Source organism: Acanthisitta chloris, unplaced genomic scaffold, assembly GCF_000695815.1.
Source record: "Acanthisitta chloris isolate BGI_N310 unplaced genomic scaffold, ASM69581v1 scaffold6983, whole genome shotgun sequence".
Lineage (NCBI taxonomy): Eukaryota > Metazoa > Chordata > Aves > Passeriformes > Acanthisittidae > Acanthisitta > Acanthisitta chloris.
Genome location: NW_008665323.1, coordinates 27,616 through 39,774, shown reverse-complemented (window position 1 = coordinate 39,774; position 12,159 = coordinate 27,616).

The following is a 12,159-nucleotide window of genomic DNA, read 5'->3' as shown; positions in this document are numbered from 1 at the left end:
TTCCTAATACTCTTGTGTAATGCTTGGGTTGATCACATAAATAAATGTACTTTTGTGGTAAGTGGAAGTGATCCCTATGATTCTTGTCTTGTAGCTGCTGTGAAGTTTGATAAGGCTTATCTTTGTAAGACCTTCTCAGTAGCAGTTCTTTTTGTCTAATCGCTTTCACACTTCTTCCTTTTCAACTTGTCTTGAAGTATCAAACAAAGGAATTGGGAGAAGGGGAAAGAACTAAGGGGGAGATAATCCTAAATGTCTGTCAACTCAAAAATGTGCTGGTTAATAAAGGCTTTGCCAGGTCTTTAATAAACCTTCTGAGCAAATGTGTGACAACTTTGCAAAGGTATTTTTATAAAAAAGAAAAAAGTGCTACTCTTCTATTTATGTTATTTTTAGTGAATAGCAAGAGATGTGGATGGAGAAAGGACCAGCTGTGCATACAAACTATCTTCTGTTTTGCAATTCCCTTTATTTGCTTTTATCATTCCCTTTATGACAACAGGCTGAGTTTTCCCAGAAGCCTTTACACTGTAGAGAGGTTACAGGCAAACAGAAGAGCAGTGACTAATACCTCCAGAAAGCTCCTGAGTGTCAGAAAAGATTCATTTATCGGTGTGTTGTACTTAAGAGCATAAATATTTGGTTATGTAGATCTCCATTTCTTTTGTCATGCAGCTCTGAGATGTGGGTTGGCAATTGGTTTAGAGTATTGAACAGGTTTTATGAACCTTTTCTGATGAATTGGGACAACTTTTCAGTTTCATTTTTATTGGCCAGATTTTAAAAATTCTAGCTAGATATTTATTATTCTTTCTATCAAGCTAAAACTTGGCAGCTGCAGTGATAAAAATGAGTCAATGGCTGTGCTGCCCCATGAGTTGTTTTAGTGCTTTACTTTCTCAGGATATATTTTTTTCAGTCTGCCTCTTCATTCAGCTGCCCTAAGCAGTGAATTTACCAGTGAGACCTGCTATGGGTTGACTGTCCTACAAACTTCTTCATAGTGACAAATGGGTGAGGTGAGAACAATGACTTTGGGGCTTCCTCCTGCTGTACCCCAGGGCACAGCAGTGCTGGTTTGTGCCATCTCTTCAGACCTCATGGCCCAGTCTGGTAGGATCACTCTTCTGACTTCATGGAGTAAGGAGAACTGTGGAGGGGACGTGGAGGCTGTTCCTTGGTTTAATAGAGAGGATCTTGTCTCGCAGTGTGGTGATGAAGTGAGAAGATTTCCATCCCATGTCTGGATTTCCACTTGCACTGTTTGTTTGAGTTTCCCCAAAAGAGTGGCCAATCTTGTCTCTAAAGCCTTCGTTGTACATAGCACAGCAGAGACAGCTCCTCAGGGATGGGTGCAGCTTCCTCACCCTTCAGTCCTCTCCGTTTTGTCACCTTATCCTGGAGGACAACCACAGCTGCCACCCGAGCTTGGCTTCTCTGCCTTGACCTCGCAGCAATTAAAAGCCTGACTTAAACACCCACACCCTGCTGGATGAGGAAACCAGTGTGTACGTGCTCACAAACTCAGAGTGCATGAATTCAGAGCTTGGCAAACAAATGCCTGGTGGATTTATTAAGCATGTATAGAGGAGCATTGCCCTATGCCTGAAATCAGACTTGGCCTGCAACATACAGTAATTGAAGCAGGCAGGATATGGCTCAAAGACACTTCTTTCCCTTTGCCCTTTTGAATCCATCTGGTGGCTTTTGCTGTTCTTTTATCTCCCAGCAAAACAAGACCTTAAAATTGACCTAAAATTCATTTCCTTGAAGCTGCTTTAATGACACTTCTCTTTCTGTGCACAAAATGTAACCCACATACAGGGGAGAGTGTTCACTCTTACCTAGTTCATGGAGTGGTTGAGGCTGTAGATGTTATTTCTGAGTGCAGCAGTGGAAGCTTTGGTGGTGCTGAAGGCATTTGCTGGACAAACATTACTCTGATAACACCTGGTTATTGAATGGCAAATACAGGATGAGAAAGGGAAGACTTTAGCCCTTTTTGCAGGGAAGTAACTGCAACAAAGAATGACAATAGGGTGCTTGGGTTAATACAGCTTGAATGTAAAGTAGAACTGGAGCTGGTCTTAAAAATTCATTTAAAAATACTTTTAAGCTCTTTTCTTCGTATTGCACTGTGAATTCAGCAGGCAACTGCTGAATTTTGGTGTGTATTGCTACAAGACCCCTACCTTCTGACCTTTTAATTTTCAGCCTGTGGCGTTGTCAGGTGAAATTCCTGGAGACAACTGTGTTGATTAACGTTTGCAGAAGTGAGATCTGTGTGTGTCTGTGTTTTACAGCTCCGTAAGTAGCTGGTCAGAATTTAGTATGTGCCTCTCTGAAATAAAGAGGTCTGGGGGAATGATTTCATTTACACATGCCCCATCAGACTGGTCTGCCTGAGGTTTGCCTTCCACTAGGTGAAGGACTTGTGTCTACATGCTACAAGTGAATTATACCATAAAGGGACTAATCATTGTTTTCTGAGTTGAGAAATGGATAATGGATGAGAACACTTTTCAAGGAATGCTGAAAGGTTCAAAAAACTGTTGATGAACTTAAACCTTTTAAGGAGAACTATTTTTTTTGTATAATTTCACCCTGGTAGCTTGATTCACATGGTGAAATACCATGCTGGGGTAGAGCTATGCTGCTGAAAAAAAGAGGAGAGGAGAGCTCTGTGTTCTTCCCAGTCTTATTTTGTTTACTATTTTGAGAGTATTCACATGACAAATTATCTTTCTAGGCATATTATCAGTACCCACATTTTCCGAGAGGAAAAACAAGAGCAGGAAGGATCCACTTGTACTCAGGGTGCTTAAATGTGTCAGCTAAAGGGCTTGGAGGTGCATGAGGACCTCACTTTGCCATCACAGTATACTGATTTTATTTTTCCTTCTGAGCAATGTGGTGTCTTTATATCTACGTTTATGTGAAATGATCCTTTTAATTCTGAGTGCTAACAAAGTTGTTTTTCTTTCATATTTCAACCTCCTGTAGTTTCTTAGCAATTAGGAATAAAAAACGATGTTGTGGGAGGTGCTCCTCATTTTCTGACTCAGTTGCTTTCAATGGGAGTGAGGCCTGTGAAGCAGCTGTTGAGGTCAAGCAATCTGTAATTGACCCATCAGATGTTGCAATTAAAATGTACCACAGCTGTTAGAAATAGGAGTTACCTCCATTGCTCCTGAAAAAAGCCCAAAACACAACCCAAAACCAAACCACCAGAAAGCTTGAACATATTAAACCTATTCATTAGCTACTGCTCTCTTCTGTGTCTGATGCAGAAGTGGAGGGGAATGCAGATCGAGCTAGTGGCTTTGATTTTAGTGCTGTTTGTGGCAGGAACCTCTTTGATGTTCTGGGTAACAAAGTCCAGGGAGGATTCTTGCCAAGGTCTGTCAGTTAACAAATTTACACCTTGAAATGCTCAGAGTTATAAATACCGTGTGAAAATTAAGAAAACGTTGAAAAGAGAACACACATGTGGAACTTTCACCACATACTTCTTTTCTTGCCTGAACACTTTTGTGGATTTTGTCAAACATGTGCATTTTATGGTTGCTTCAGCCCTGTGGACTCGAGTGGGTGTTTTTGTCTTTGTCTGCCTCGTAGTCCAATATTTTGAACCATAAAATGCTTAAACCACTCTTTAATTCAAAATTGATCTTTGAGAGACAATACTGAAATGTATATAAGAGTTGCAAAGCTCTAGAAGCTTTTGACAAGCAAAAAACCCAAGGCCCCTGATGTGGTGATGGTTGGTTGGGGAGCTGGGAAAGTCAGGGTTGTCTGTCCTAATGCTTTTGTTTGAGCCTCACTTAATATCTTTGCTCATTGAGGGTTGATCGTGTTTGTGTTGTGCGTTTGGTTTTGTGTTTTGGTTTGGTATTTTTAATAAACGAAAACCTTTGTCCTTAGCATGGTAACAATTCAGGTTGTTTGGGGCCATCTAGGTTCCATTTCAGTATCTTGGGTGTTCTCTTGTCCTCATCACTCTTCACTGTGGCCTCCAGTCAGAAGCTGCATGTAGTGCTGGTGAACTTTTGCATTTTAGTTTCTAGGTATTTGAGTTGAACATAAATCTGAATGAGATGAGTGTTGCCCTAAGCAGAGCAAGATGTCTGGTACTCGCCAGTTCTGAACCTGACATTTTATTTCCCTGCTATTCTTAGGACAAAGATTCTTCAGAGTTGACTGTACATTTTGTTAATCTTCTCTGGATCCTTCTATGAATCAGAAATGAAAAGAATGTTAAGCATAGGAGCTGTTAGTAGTAGTTTGTGCTCTAGTCCAGTCTCTGCACAGTTCCTGCTCGATTAAGATGTGATTCTTGAGCTGCTTTAACATGGTTCTCAGTCCTCACTGTTGCTGTTTTTAGTTAGTGATTCTGTGTGATCTTATTTGTTCCAAGTGCTGTGTGAACACTGCTCTTCAGTGAGGTAAATTAAAGCAAAATTTTTCTCAGCCTCCTAATAATACTGAAACTCAGAATAACATGATTACCTGCTCAGAGCTTTCAGAGAAGTCTGGAATTCTAATCCATTTTCTTCCCAAATTAGATCACAAAGAGCTTTTTTGTTCATGTGCTACTGATTTATGTTTCTTGCCTTTGAAGTTTCCAGGTAGCATGAAATGCTGGTAATACCTTTCTCCATTAATTTTTCATGGAATCCAATGACAGGCAGGACCACCCAGTGCATGGCATGGAGTGATGGGCAATTCTGCCTCTCCTGGGTGCTGGGAACAAGTCTGACATTTGGGTTGGATGACTTTTGTCCCACCACTTCTCAAACTTGATAGCAGCTCTGAATAGACCTGCATGTTATGAAGATCTGTTTATTGACCTTTTCCTAAGCTTTTCTATCCTTTGGACCCTGTGGGAATTGTGCTTGCAGAAGCTTCTGAGAAGTCCTGTTCTAAATACATTTTCTGCATTTATCAAAGACACTTTTCCTTACGTAGATGAGATTCGAGGAATTATAGAATTTTAGGGGTTGGAATGGACCTTGGAGATTATTTTGTCCCAACCCCTGCCCTGGGCAGGGACACTTCCCCCCTGACCAGGTTGCTCAAGGCTTCATCCAGCCTGGCTGTGGACACTGCAGGAAGGAAGGAAGCAAATATAACCACTGTGCTCTCTAACAGCAGTTCCCTGTGCTGATAGTTGCTGCTTGCTGTGCATCTTCAGGTGCCTTAGGAATATGTGGCATCACTGGTCCATCAGGGCTCTGGAGTTTTTTGGTTTTGATGGTTTGTTTAATTTGAAGAGTCATTACCTTGTTGCTTAGGGCTGTGTGCTTGGTCCAAAATGAAATACTTCTAAGCATTAAATGCTTTAGTCCTGTTTAGTAATAGGAGAATATCCCCTTCTCTAATTTTGAAAACATCTCTGAGAAATAGAGACCATGACTGTGTGCTGTGCCTCGTCCTGTCAGGTTCACAAGCCATAAAGCACCTTGCATGCAAATCCTCTGCAGAACGTGAAATTACAGCGAAGGTTGTGCATATGAAAGACAAAATTTGATGAATCATTAAAAAATCCACTGGGGAAAAAAATCTCTTTAGATCCCTCTGGGTACAGTTTGTAAATATGTAGATTCCTCTTTTTAATAATCTTTCATAGCCCCATTTTTCATGGGGACCTGGAGTTTGGGTTGCTGCTTGGTGCTGCTCCTCTGTGTGTCTGTGCTTAGCTTACGTGGACAACATGTTTATTTTTAGTACCTCTTCTGCCATGTCATGAGAAGGTGTATGGTGGTTGTTTTAGCTTTGCAGTTGCTATGAACATTGACTGAATTTTTTTGTTAGTGCAATGAATGTAAATGTAAAAAGAAGTCCTTGAATACTCAGGTGTTACCTGTAGGCAGTTTCACCTATTGATGTGCAATTGGGAAAAATGAGCTGCAATACAATTCTGATAAACCCCTTTGAATTTGGGATTCAAGGCAACTGATTTGCCTTCCTTTTGGAAACTTGCTTTCCTGTAAGTCACTCGGTCCACATTTCCCCTAAAGATTTTATAGTGACCTTTAATTTGATGGGAGATGTGGGCAGCATTTTCAGCTCTTGACTAATCCACGCAGGGTTTAGATAATCTTTTATCAGATTAATGAGGAGGTGACTTTTTTCCTCCCAAAGATAAGAAGGAGTTACAGTGCTGCATAGTTATTTATTCTACCTCCCCATTTACCCTCTCCATAGGATGTAATTTTTCATGTGTAAGCTTTTGACGGTTTATTTCTGTAATAATAAACCACATTCTGTTGAGATGCAGAACTTGTGCAGCACCAGAAAATTCTGGTTTAGTCTCTCCCTTGCCAAAGAGAACAAACACAGCAGTTTTATATTTCTCACTTAGGGCTGGGGTTTTTTCACTCACCTTTGGCTTGTCAGGCCAAAGTCCTTCAGCCAGTGGTACAGCAGTTTGAGGAGGGAAAAGTGGGAAAAGCTGGTTTTGGGTTGGGACAGAATTTTGCCTCTGAGTTTGGTCTGGTTTTAACGTGTCTGTTTCTAAATCCCTTACTGCAGGAGTTTGAGATCTAGGTCTGTAAACTTTTCCTTTTTTCTGGGGCATTTTGCTTCTCCCTCGTGGCCGAATTAGTTTTTTTGGGTAATTTTGATGCCAGCAAGTAATAACCTGGAAAAATATTTGAATGCCCATTTTAATGACAATATATGGTATAGGAAATGACTAAATCTCAAAAATGTTGATGGAGGGGCAGGAGCTTTGGTGGTGGTTTTGTTACTCTCCTGTTCTGGGAGCTAGTAAAAGGTCCCTTTGAGCTGCTTTAATGTGGAGTGTTTTGGAAGGAAAATATGCTACTTGTTGTTTGCAATTATGAATGATAAAGAAACAAGAATATAGTTCATATGAGGAGAACATGTGAGTGGAGAAAGTGTTATGTACTAGAATTTTATTTGTTCTCATTGTCCCAAATGGGAGTAAATGTTCTTTAATATAATTACACTCTGGTGCAGTTTGAATCTACTCCAAAGAACAGAGCTTTGCTTAAAAACTTCTTTTATTTCTGCTGTTAGGGGAAATGTTCAGTTTCTTACAAATCCTGCTTCATTTCAGCCTTCAGAAAATCATTAGAAGAAATTAAATATATCTGAGTTTCTGGACAACCTTTAACTGCTTAGCTTTTTGTGTTTGTCAAAATTAAACTGTAGTTTTTGTTGTAAGTGATGTGTCATAGAAGGAGAATAGGAAGGAATAACCATTACCCTTTCAGCAGTAAAGACAGAGAAACTCATGTGTAACTGACCTTTCTTGGGTCTTTGGAGAAAATGTTAATATAGAATAGACTCACTTAAACAATTCTTACTTGATTGTTCTTGAAGTGCTGTAAATACAACCTTGTGTTAGGGACCTTATTGACAGTGACTGTAAAAAGGTCCAGTAATTTTGAAGACTTCTAATTTGCCTTTACAGTTTCATATGACCTTTCTGTCCTGGACTTGCGACACCTCTTATTTGTCTCTTTGATAGGTTTATAGCTTTCATGGAAAGTATCATCTCATTGACAAAGCTTTCAAATCTTCTTAGGGTCCTTTTTCTAAGTATCCCTAAGCATACTTGAACGCTGGGTATTTAACTGAAAGTGTTCTGAACTTAAAAGCATTTGCACAAAAATGTATTTCCTTTAGTGAGGCTCAAAGAACTCTTACTGGAGGTGTTTTACCTCTTAACCAGCTGAGTTGTGATAACCTGGGTTACCTGTTGGAGGTTTGTGCTGTGTGTATTGTGTTCCACAGTGGGTGGCACCTTGGCTGAGCTCCTGGTGAACACATTGATGACATTCTTTTGATAGCATTTGATACTGACACAAACTTTTTCATGTCTGCACTTGGATTTGAAACAGGCTTCACTGGGCTTTTGTTCCTCTTTCCCCTCTTCTGTATCTCAAATCCAGTTGCATGAACTTGGAGAGATGAAGTAAAACTTCCTTCTCACTCCTGATGGAAAGTGAGCTTTAAAGTGTTCTGTCCAGGCTGGGTAACTGGACCCTGGCACAAAGGTTCCACAGAGCTATTGTGTGACTGTAATTACCAACCCGTGCTCTGTAGTTCATGTAAAAGTAATGACTACTGGATGTAAAAGGAACAAGAGATGTTAACCATGGAATGCATTAACTCACAGGGATGCCAGGGGAATTTAATTGGTCATAATTAGAAATTTGAATGGGGATAGGAAAGAATGTTGAATTTTGGGGTTTGTATACCTTTTTTTTTTGTCTTTTATGGTATAGATCTGCTGATTGAGATGAAAGGCACATGGCAGATAATGTCCCAGCAGCTGTGCTCTCTGCTTCAGGGCAGGCATTCTGGGCTAAGTGGGAATTGGCTTTCTAGACTACTCCTGTGGCAAAGTAGTGGTGATGGATGATTGAAGATGTCAACTTCAGATTATTTTAAACCTTGCTTAACTAAAGACTGTAACTGATATGGATCAGGAATACTGTGCTTTGTTTTGAAGGACCTGAAATGAAGACTTCTAGCTCTTAACAGAAGGAATTTTGTCTGATGATCAAATTAATCAAATTAGTGGCTTCCTGAGCAGCATTTAGAGCTTGTTCTTCTGGCACAACTGACAGGTACAGGGGAAAGTGTTATGGTGCTGTTTAATAACCTGTAAGGCTTGTCCTTTACTTAGGAGGAAAGGAATTTCTGTTTTGTGGAAAACACATGTTTTGGTCAGTGTTTAGTAGCAACAAGCAGGGAAAATACAAGTGCTGGACCTTGCTGGACACTTTTATGAAACGTTTTGCTAATGCCTCGTGCCCTTTCACACTCATGGAGATGTTGCAATGAGGAACAGCAATGTGATTGGAACAGTTGGCTGCTGCAGTGCATGTGAATTGAGTTACCCAATCTGGCCTGTTTCTCCAACTGAATGATTATGAACAGCACTGAATTGCCCTACTGAATATACCTCAATTAGTAAATGTAGCCAAATTGAACTGTGCATGGGTGGCTAAAACAAATCTGTTAGCAACTTTGACCTTTTAAGTTGGTTTCTATTTGCTGCTTTTTGTGTTGCTTGAGTCACTTTCTAAATTGTTAATGTGAAAATAATTGCCTTGCTGTATCTGTAAAGCTGGCACAGAGTTGTGCAGGCCCTTGAGTGTTTTCTCAGCATGCTGAGCAGGTGGCTCCTGGGGCTCAGCTGAAGAAGGGTTTAGTGTGTATTTGTCCACTGCAGGGAAAGGAGGAGGGTTTGCCTGTTCTGGAGAAGGTGTTTCTGCTGTTGAGCAGAAGGACAGATCACTGGATGCTTTGCCCTTCTGTAAACACTCCCAATTAGTCATTCCTGGTGTGGGGAAGAGCAGATGTTGCTGTAGCAACACTTAGAGAGGGTGTCCTGGCCTAACCTGCCCCACACCTGCCTCTCCCCAGGTGTCCCTGTTAGCAGCAGCTGCATCCCAGATTCTGGAGATGTCTCTGGGTGAGAGCACAGCCTCAGCTCCTGCACTCAGCTGCCTCCTGCTCCTAGGAGAGGGCTGGGCAAGGAGTGTTTTCCCTTCCCAGAGAGGTGTGTGCCCTGTTTGGCTGCTGTTTCCTGTTGCTGTGGCTTGGAAAGCAGTGCCTGTAGGTGAGGATTACAAACTGCTGCTCTGTGGGTGATGGGGATGCAGTGCCTCAAGGTCAGAAGTGGAAATGTCAGCAGTTGGTTGGCAGCTCTCTCGTTCCACCCTGCAAAAGCATCCAAAGTTCAAACCTTTGGGGGAAAGGAATTATTTTCTGAGCAGTCTTCTTCCCTTCCAGGTAAAAGTTCAGGTTTCAAATCATTTGTAGGCTGAGGATCTGAGGTGATTATTGAGGCCTGCCTGTCACATAAATAAAACTAATACCTTGCATCTTCAGAATCAACAACAGAAAACCCCTGAAGAGGCAGCCAGAGCAGGTGAGGAGAGTGTGGAATTCAAAGGAAAGATCAATGAAAACCTGTGTTTTGCAAGTACTGATCTAATCTGCAAACAGTTGGGCTGGAATTGTGCCACTTCAGGTGGGGAGGCTGAGGACACCTGGGCTTCAGACAGCTGGGAGAGGAGCTGAGGAGTAGGAGAAAGGGGAAAATGTAAGAAGTGAATCATTTAGAATGATTTAAGGGGTAAAAATGTATGGTTTGAGAACCTGTTAAAATACCTTTGTTATCAAAACCAAACACCTGGTGAAAGAGCTGTCATGGAAAAGCTTCTCAGCATTTCCTTTGAAAAAGAAAACCCAAAATCCTTCACAATGAACCAGAAATCATGCTCAGGAATGGGTTGGAAACCTGTGCATTTATAAGACATAATTCATGGTATAGTAACATGTTTAGGGTAGGCAAATATTGACTAATCAAGAATTTTCTTCCTTTCTGTTAACTAGTCAGTCATGAAGTTAAGAAAATCTTGTTTGTTCAGTAAGCAGCAAAATCTTTTTTTCAGTACATTTGGTGTGTGCAAGTGAAGTTGGTGTGTTTCAGGTAATTAGCACTGCATTAGCACAGCGGGGCAACTGTTTAAACACCAGGTGATTAACTTCCAGAGTAAACACAGTGTGTGAAAGAGCTAACCAAACCCATGAAGTTCCAGCTGATACAAAACACCACACTGGAAATGCTCTTTCCTAGGTTATTGGTACATGGTTAGTGCCTAATGGGCAGAAGAGAAAAGGTCAGACATTTCAAGCTGATGCCAACAGGGTTTGTTGGGGTTTTTTTTTTGTTTGGGCTTTTTTGGGGTTAGGGTTGGTTTTTGTTTTGGTTTGCTTGTTTTTTTCCTTCCTTAGTGTATAGTGTTGTAATGGCTCAGTGACCTAGATGATGTTTGTTGGGGTTTTTTTACTTTCAAGTTTTGGTTTGTTTTGCAGTTTCACAACTGGGCCAAAATAACAAAGATGTGTGACAGCCAGTGGCCCAGCACTAAGGAAATGGAAATGGGGTCGGGTACATATCGTGTGTAGTAGTAGTTTTTTCCCCTCTCCAAAATAAATTTGGGTGCATTTGTCTAAAATGTTTGCTAATTTGCAGTTTGAACTCCATGAGATGGAACTGTGCCTGCAGGTAGAGTGGGTTCTGCATCTGCTGGTTCCCAGGTGTGCTGATCCAACTGGGAAATGAAAGGCCAAGTTTCTTACCACGTTTAGCACTCACTGTGTTATATATACATATGACTGAAAAATATAAATGTCTACTGTGAATAGCCCAGAGTTCTTAGAGTGGGGTGAACAACTCCTTGATCCTCACATGGGCTGGAGGTTCAGCTCCATCACTGGAAAGGAGTTCTGAGTTAACACTGCTGCTTGGATATGTCAGGTGGATTTTGGGGAGGACAGGAGAAAACGGTTCCATGGTAAGAGCTGAAGCCATAACTAGATCTTGAGGCAGAATTTTATCCCATATACTGTTTATCAGAGAAATGGTGTCAAGTGAAACATGACCAGGGTCTGAATGTGTGAACCCAAACCACCTCCCTGAGCTGTGCAGCAGAACTGGGACTAAAACTGCAATTACAATTTCTGTAGGTTTTACATGAGGCAGGTTAGAGTCCAGCTCCTTCTGTACAGCCTGACTGGGAAGCACACAAATGCTGGAAGCAGCAAGGGAGAAACTAGCCAACAATTTAGGAGCCATGAAATGGACATCTATAATGAGTAGGAAGTTGTAGACAGGTACTTGCTTCTGTTCCAGCATTGCTGGATAAACTGGGTAGCAAAGATCTGTGGAGAAATGTTTAGCCCAGCTAGTTTTGTTGACAGATTAAAACACATTTCCATGAGCAGCTCCTTTAGCAAGTACAGAGGCTACAACCTTTAGCAGGACGATGATGCCAAGCAGGTGGCAGTGGCTTGTTGGATAATACAATCTGATACCACAAGTGTTTGTGAAGTGCACATTTCTTCTCCAACACATAGTCATTCCTGTGAACTGCTCTTTAAACGTCAGCACAGGCCTCTCATTAATTCAGCTTGACAGTTTGATTACAGCATTTTAACAGCTTCTGAAAAATAATTCACTTACTGAAGTGGTAAACTCGCTGTCTTGGCAATGGAGATAAAGTGCTGCCTCACAGCCAGAGCTAATCCTGTAATTCCTGATCCATCTCTGTGGATGGTCACCAGAGCCTTGGTTTAAAGGGGTGATATTTCCTTTTCATGTGAGTAATA